This window comes from Opisthorchis viverrini (assembly GCF_000715545.1).
Source record: "Opisthorchis viverrini unplaced genomic scaffold opera_v5_13, whole genome shotgun sequence".
In the NCBI taxonomy this organism is placed as follows: domain Eukaryota; kingdom Metazoa; phylum Platyhelminthes; class Trematoda; order Opisthorchiida; family Opisthorchiidae; genus Opisthorchis; species Opisthorchis viverrini.
The window spans coordinates 3,568,468-3,575,976 of NW_008751669.1; positions in this window are offsets into that span (position 1 = coordinate 3,568,468).

A 7,509-nucleotide genomic window follows, 5' to 3' on the forward strand; every position below is an offset into this window, starting at 1 on the left:
AATCGGAATTGCTGAAGGCCAAAATTTATATCTCATAACTTAGAGCAAGCTGAAAGCTCCAACGGCTCGTACAGCATAACATAGATAATGGTACCTCCAACCAAAACCGCTTTACTTGAAGTGATTCAGCTTCTCAGTTGCTGCTGTTGTTTTCACATATTACTTCAGTCAAGGCAATCAGCACAAAGTATACGGGAACCTCTTTCAAGTTATCCTACTTACTGTGTGTAAACGAAGATAGTTGCTCTACACCATTCCTTCCGTAAGTTCCAGAGTTGTCATGAGGTGCAAGTGAGCAGCCTTTTTACTGTTTTATCAAATGCACGCCTGTCTATGCCGTCTGGCTAACAACTTTCATCCGAATGGCACGGTAAGAAGTATAGTGTAATCGGATGGGGCACAGTACAGCACTGCAACTAGAAAGAATCAACGGAGAATAAACATTGTTAGGTTCATTACTTTTTGTTAGTGTGCTTTATTGTGGCACCGCTGTTTGATTGCTGTTAACTGGTTCAATCCTATTCCTTCGGGCTTATATCGGTATCATCAGTTTTGTTAAGGAATGTTAACAGGCGTCCAATAGTAAACTTCCTCGACCAAGGGATTCATATCAGCTGCCAACCGACCATGTTTGATCATGTTTTGTTCTTCGTGACGCCTAAGTGAATATTATGGTTATATGTGTCGCGTGCTACATAGTAAGCTCTTCCTAATCGCTGAAGTATCCCTTGAAATGGTTATCTTGAGTTATCGTTTGTATTGCCGTCCTACTGAACATGAATCGAAGTCAAACCAAACCATCGAACGGTTGTGGCAACTCACTTAAGCACCATTAAACAGTCCGACACATACGAGCGAAGCCTCACAACGATGTTGACAGCTACCACACACCCTGGTGGTTTTTAACCCTTCTTTGAGTGATGCCAAACCAATTTTGGGGTGAAATATTGCTACGGAATAATGTCGCCTTAGGGGTCCTTATCCTGGTGCTATCTGTGAACCTTCTAACCGTATAAAAGTGAACTTAAATGGTCAAAATCCCTTTCAACACAGTTTGGTGACGTAATTTCATCTCTGATAGAAAAATTAACAGTGTGCATCACGAATCTTTAGAGTTATTTTAACCCAGAAGCTCCCGGTTAGTAGTTGATGAGTGAAACTCTCGGTTACGACTGGCTGATCAGAAGCGGGATTAGCTCGCACCCAGACAGGGTATAAGGTGAAAGACCGAAGAAAATTTAAAAAATCTTCATGTTAGCAGTAAACTGTAAGTATGCTCGAAACATGTACATCCGCCCAGCAATTTAAACAGGACATTATTAGATAAAACTGGCGGATGCAAGTATTTCGTATTGGCTGGTCAGTACCAAATTACCAATAACAAGAAAACGATACTTTTATAGATTCAGAAAGAAAGGTTAGTAACGTCGTTAACAGACTGGTCAGTGGAAAGCGACGACAGATTAACCTAGGGGTTGTATGCACAAACCACGTGAGCATGAGTCGGCTTGAAAAAATATGAGAACATATGAGCTCTGATTCCTGAACAAAATAGCGAACTTTGAGATTAAATGAACTCGGTTAACTCTGAGAATGAAGTGCTCGTTGATTCATCACTGCGGTAGTTTACGATCAGGCAATAGTCCCGAGTTATAGTCTGTTTTGAACCCAAAGTGGAACGTGCTTCTCGTCTCTGGCACCTGTCGGTTCTGTCTATGCAGCTCACCGTATTTACATGTGAACTGATATACACCATCGGATTTGTCCTCAATAAGTTCCGCTTAATTGAAAGTAGTGGTACTTCCTGAGTCCAGTTTGGGGCTCGGAACCCGGCAGCATCAGGTGTTCTTTGAAGCTCTGCCACTAGACTCCTGACAGTTCGGGAATTTGACTTCTACCCTTCGAAGGAGATTTTTGCAACTGCAGTCATTCTGAATACACTCAAAGTTGGACAGTTTTTGCATCGCTTCACTGTGTCATTTGTTTGGCTGTTAAGGATATATAACTTGAGCCACGGCATTCGTGGACAGTCCTAGTTCAGCTTCAGTCGAGTTTGGTGCGCAGGTTTGGCATGCCCATGAGGACAGGTTTTCTGCTTCAAAGGAGACTTCAAAGATTGAAAAATGCATATGCTACTCTCGATCATGTGGATTTTCAGTAAACCTCGTGTTTAACGTGGTAAATTATATATAGCTTAGAGGGATAAGCAGTGCATAAAACGAGTCACCTTTCATTCAGGGAAGAAGTCATCACTCGACTAACCAGTCCACACATGACCACATTATTTGAATCCCATGAGTGGATGCTGTATGGCGCTATATCCTCTCTAAATGGATCCGATCAGATGGTCGTGGCCGAGATTAGGACTCTTCGTCTTACTTCTTTGCGGCAGTCAGCCCACGAGTAGGAAATATTTTCAAAGCTCGCTGACGTGGCCGCTTTGTATCGATTCCTGAATGTATGCTCCTTCAAACACCTCGACTGATATGATAATCGCTTTGTGTGATGCCGAGCCTGAGGCCTTAGAGATGTAAATGAAGGTTGAACGGAGGTCAGAAGTATTCGCTTAAGTGTGGTGAAGCAAGGTGTTCAACATTGAAGTGCCTGCTGAGCAATCATCACCATGCAGAAATGCGGAGAGAAATGAAGAGAGCTGCAGCCTGTTGTGCCACTGATTGATTAAGCCCATTATGGAGGCATCAAACGAGAACAGCCTCGATGAGAAATCAATCTCAGTTGATCAGACGAGGCTTTACTTGGAACGTTTAATGCTACAGTGATCCTGCCTTGACACCACTATATTTATCTAGTCCACCAACAGATATTAGTAACACGGCAACAAACCTCAAGAAGGTGCTTGTGTTGAACTGCTCGAATAGCCTATCAACACCTGTTGGTCTATCACCCGCCGAGCCTATAGTTCCACTAAATCGCTCTCATGACTGGCTCGATCGAACACAGGTCAAAGTTTGCATAGCATGACCGGCTATCTTAGTTATTTTAGAGCTAAGGACATTTGTGTCTAGTTCTTATCCAGTTACTTCTGTAAAGTTCTTTTCATGATTGTTCAGTTGCCGCAAATGCTGCCCTACATACGTTTGCTTGTATGATGTCTGGATTGAAGCGTAGTTAACTTGGTTATTATCGGTTCACTTGGTTTGGGTACGAGCACGCTGCCGATGGTGTTCTGAGATGAGTTTTTTCTTGTGAAGACGGAGGAGAAAATTGGAGGTCCAGGGTTAGAGAAGGTGTTCCAGTGCCATGATACCGGATCGTAACTCTGGTTCGAAAGCGCTGGCAGTTGAGCTCCAATGATGAAGCGATTTGTTTGAACTAGGCTGTGTAGATAATGGACACAGAGCTGACGTTAAAAATAAACATTTCAGAGTAATTCTGACCAAGGAATTAGCACGCACGACTTGGTGGTTTGCTGACGATACCGCCTCACTAGGAAATATACTAATTGGGAATAGTTGTTGATCTTATGTGCGTATTCAGTTTTCTTCTGACGGCAGTTTTGGCTAGGCAGCCGAATCGGCCACTTCATCACCTCATCCTAAAGCGCTTTCTCCTCGTGGTAAACTGAATCCTCTTTCAAAGATTTGTGCAGAACCGAATTTCGGAGTGCAGCGGTTTTCAAGACTTTCTCAAGACTGATTTCCCGTTAGGTTCCGGGAAGTTTCTGTTTTTTCATGTATGCGTCTTACCAGTGCCTACACATCGCCGGTTGAGACCACTGAATTTAACTGAGACTGTATTCGCTGATCAAGAAACTTGACTTCCAAACTTTCATTCATCAAAACAAAGCATTGTACATTTGTCCTTCATACTCATTCGAAATGGTATGCCTGAAGATTACCGTTATATATATGGGGAATTCAGAGACTTCATGCTAGTGCCAATATTTATCATAGTGCAATTGTCTAAACAAAAGGATTTTCGCTCAGTACGTAGACTAGCAGAATCCACGGTTCACCCAAACCATTTGCTATACAGTACTGTGCACTCTAGTGTAAAAATTGGGTGAATGTATGTCTGTTCGTATGGGGAACAGCACCCACTGACATTTGGTTTCTGTTCATTCTAGAGTCACCCTTAATTTGAATTAATTTGCCGAATTCACTCGAACGAGGCTAGCCGTAGGCTATGGCACCCCTGAGAGTTCGATATAAATTACTACTTTCCTCAGTAGTGTCTGACGTCTGCCCGTTCATTAAAGCGCCAATCATTACACCTTTGTTTGCAGTGGCGGATTTTCCAAGCTCACAAAACCTTCGCTTTCGGTAGCTCGATGGAAACGATGCCACTCAGTCAGTCTCATTATTGGCCTTCTGAATACGCATGCAGATTGAACCTCAGCGAAAAGTCATACCGGTTCTTGATTATTGTTCCAGATGCACATGCATTTAATTACCAATAAAGCCCACATAGTGTCCAACTCACGGAGCTCAGGATTGACAAAATTACATGTTGCGTAGTGGGATGATTTCTTCGAAACTAAATGGTGTACGATAGCATCATTTCCGAAGGTGGCACAGACAAGCTACTGGTATCTCAGTGTATATTAAAGCCGCGATTCAACTCAACAATCAACCAATGTTCGAGGAGGTTTTTGTTTCAAATTAGGCCTCGTAAAACGCCAAAATAGAACCAATTATTGGGTCGTGCCTCAAGTGACTTCGAAAAATAGTCAATGGATCTTATGTGCTACAAATCCCCTGGGACTTGAGGGCGTTTACCGAAAACGCCTGCAAAGTAATTTCAAAATTCATGAATGGGACATGACAAATTGTCGAGGGGAGACGTATCTTTTATCCTCCACCTCTACGTTTGGGCTATATGGAGTATGAGAACTCTGATGATTCAGATGGCAGTTATAGTCTTTCACTGGTCGAAATGCGGCCATACTTGAGTTCAAAATCCAGCTTTCAGGCGGACATGAATAACTCATTAGGGAATGCGTGCTTTAGCTACTTGTCTCACGGAGACGAACCAGCGGAGTTGGTTCCGCATCGAACTGTATTTAAGTCCATTAGCAGATGAATCTAAAGTGTAGGTGTGCCATAAATGCCACCAGTGTCTGCGCATCGAATAAACTTGGCTTTCAGAATTCGGTCCGTCCGATGAAGTTGTGTGTACATCGCACGTGGAATTGATCAGTCACCCGAACAGGTTCTCTTCAGTGTACAAAGATTTCACCGCCTAATAAAGAATGAACTCAGCATTTATGAACAACAGATGTCTACCCCAGACGCGTTTTTTCCAGCTGGCCCTCACAATTAGTGAATCCAATTTATATTCAAAATGCGAGGTCAGCACTCCGCTTCATAACAAGTCCACTGAATACTCGGTGTTTTATGCTGAACCTCCAGTGAATGCGGATACGAAAGTGCCAAAGCCAGAGCAACAGATATGGAATCAAAAACCATTTTCCAACGCTTCCATTCCGTTTAGGCACGCGTGAATCACTCACAAACAGCAGCTTTCGGATATGGTTCTGAGGAAAAAAAGTAGTGACTAGAGTGAAGTCAATCTATACTACAAAATGAGAGGCATTGTACAGCTTAACACACTACATGCAAGGCTGCCGAAAACTCCCAAAAGACCACAATTGATTTCGTCATTACTGGGGCTCATTAGGTGGGTGTAGTTCCCGAGTTTCCGTTAACCTTATATCTTGCTTGAACCCAAAATATATAATCATTTGAAGAAGAACCCCACAAGCGAGGGGTTCAGCTGGGATTCGGGTAAGTCTCCCGTGAAGGCCACATTGGTACTCAAGTGAGTGTATTTGTTGTTTGATCCTCGATGGAAATCATCAGCATTGCGTATCTTACGACGGTGTAGGCTAGTAGTCTGAACTCTACCGTTTGAATGCAAGTTGATCACACTGCTGTTTAGCCCCTTGTGGCCTGATGGTTGGCGGTTCAATCACCGACCGGATTGAGATGCGTTCGAAACTCCATGGAATTTTGTGAGATGTGCACTCCAGGTAATTCCCGATAGGGGTGAAACAGCTGTACGGTGCTTTCCGACTTTTCACTATAGCTAAGCTTAACTGACAGGAAGGAATTTTCTCTGAAAACACCCTAATCTCCTCACAGGACCATCATAATTGTTTTGGTCAAGACGCTCCTGGCCGTCTAATACGCACTGAATTAGTTTACCAATTATTGTAAAAATGCGACGTCTGAGGGGCTGGGTTTTGTATAGAGGTTGAGCAAGATCGCGGGAAAGACAATCTTATTTCGACACAATGTCGTGTAAGATAATGGTGCAGATTCACATTGTAACAGCTTTTCCCAGCAGCCACGCCTTCCTGGATGACCTAGAATACTTTTCTGTCAATTTAGTTGAGGCTGTTATTTCCAAAACATATATATATATATATATATATATAGCGTGAATCCTAATAGTTTGACACACTGCGTGCCGTCAGATATGCATAAGAGTAGGCATATTTTTTACACTTCCAAACACCCAATAAATCACCAGCTGTTTACGTTATTAAAGGCGTGAAACCTCCAGTCACCCTCAAGTCTCTATTATTCGGCAGACCCAAAAACTAACTCCATCGTTTCACACGATATTTTGTGGGTTGGTGCGTGCAAAACTCCCATTCTCAAACCACCAGTCGATGCTTAAACCCATCCTGACAATTCCATTTTCACAGAACACCACTTAAGATGGAGAAACGGAAGATTTCACAGCATAGATTGACGATGGGATAGCGCCTGAAATCTATGTAAATCAATTGTCCTAGTTAAGAATGGGAGCCAGTGCCTTCGAGGCCGCGCGTGAGTCACAACAGTCAGGACAGAATAAAATACCGTAAGTGATCGAAATTTCTAGCCCATTATGGTTTTGCCAGCAAGCAGCCGAAATTCGTTGGTATGTGAGGTTTGATATGTCCGAAATCTCGGACCGACATACTCGATTAGAAGAGGGCTGTTGTTGACAGGATTTGTGCTCGAAATCACTAAATTGAATTCCATTGTCCATTAGATTGGAGTATTCAGATGAATCACACACGCATAACAAACCATGAACACACCCGAAAAACACCACAAAACGAAACTACGATCATTATATATGTGGTCCATTGCCAACTTCCAATTTTCCGAAAACTGACACGCTCCTCTCAGCTAAATAAACATTACTCGCGAGTCTAAACGAATTCGCAACAAACGGTTTATTTCCACGCCAATCCGCTCAAAACTCTGTCCTGGATTTCCAGTTGATCTTGAACAACCATAAGCGTACGTATGGTTGATTTTAAGGAATTCTGACCTGCAGCTCGGGATTATTAATCTCTGTTAATTCCTTTTCCTGATTAGAGTAAACAAAACCGAAATCACATTCCGGGTAAAGATTCCTAGGTTTGTCAACAGGAACAAAATAATCCAAACAAAACGACTTCAAAGAAAACCACAATTTTTCTCTTGAATAACATGGCCTTTCAACTTTGTTTGGGTAACGAAAAGCATCCGGAAACATGTGCACAAACAT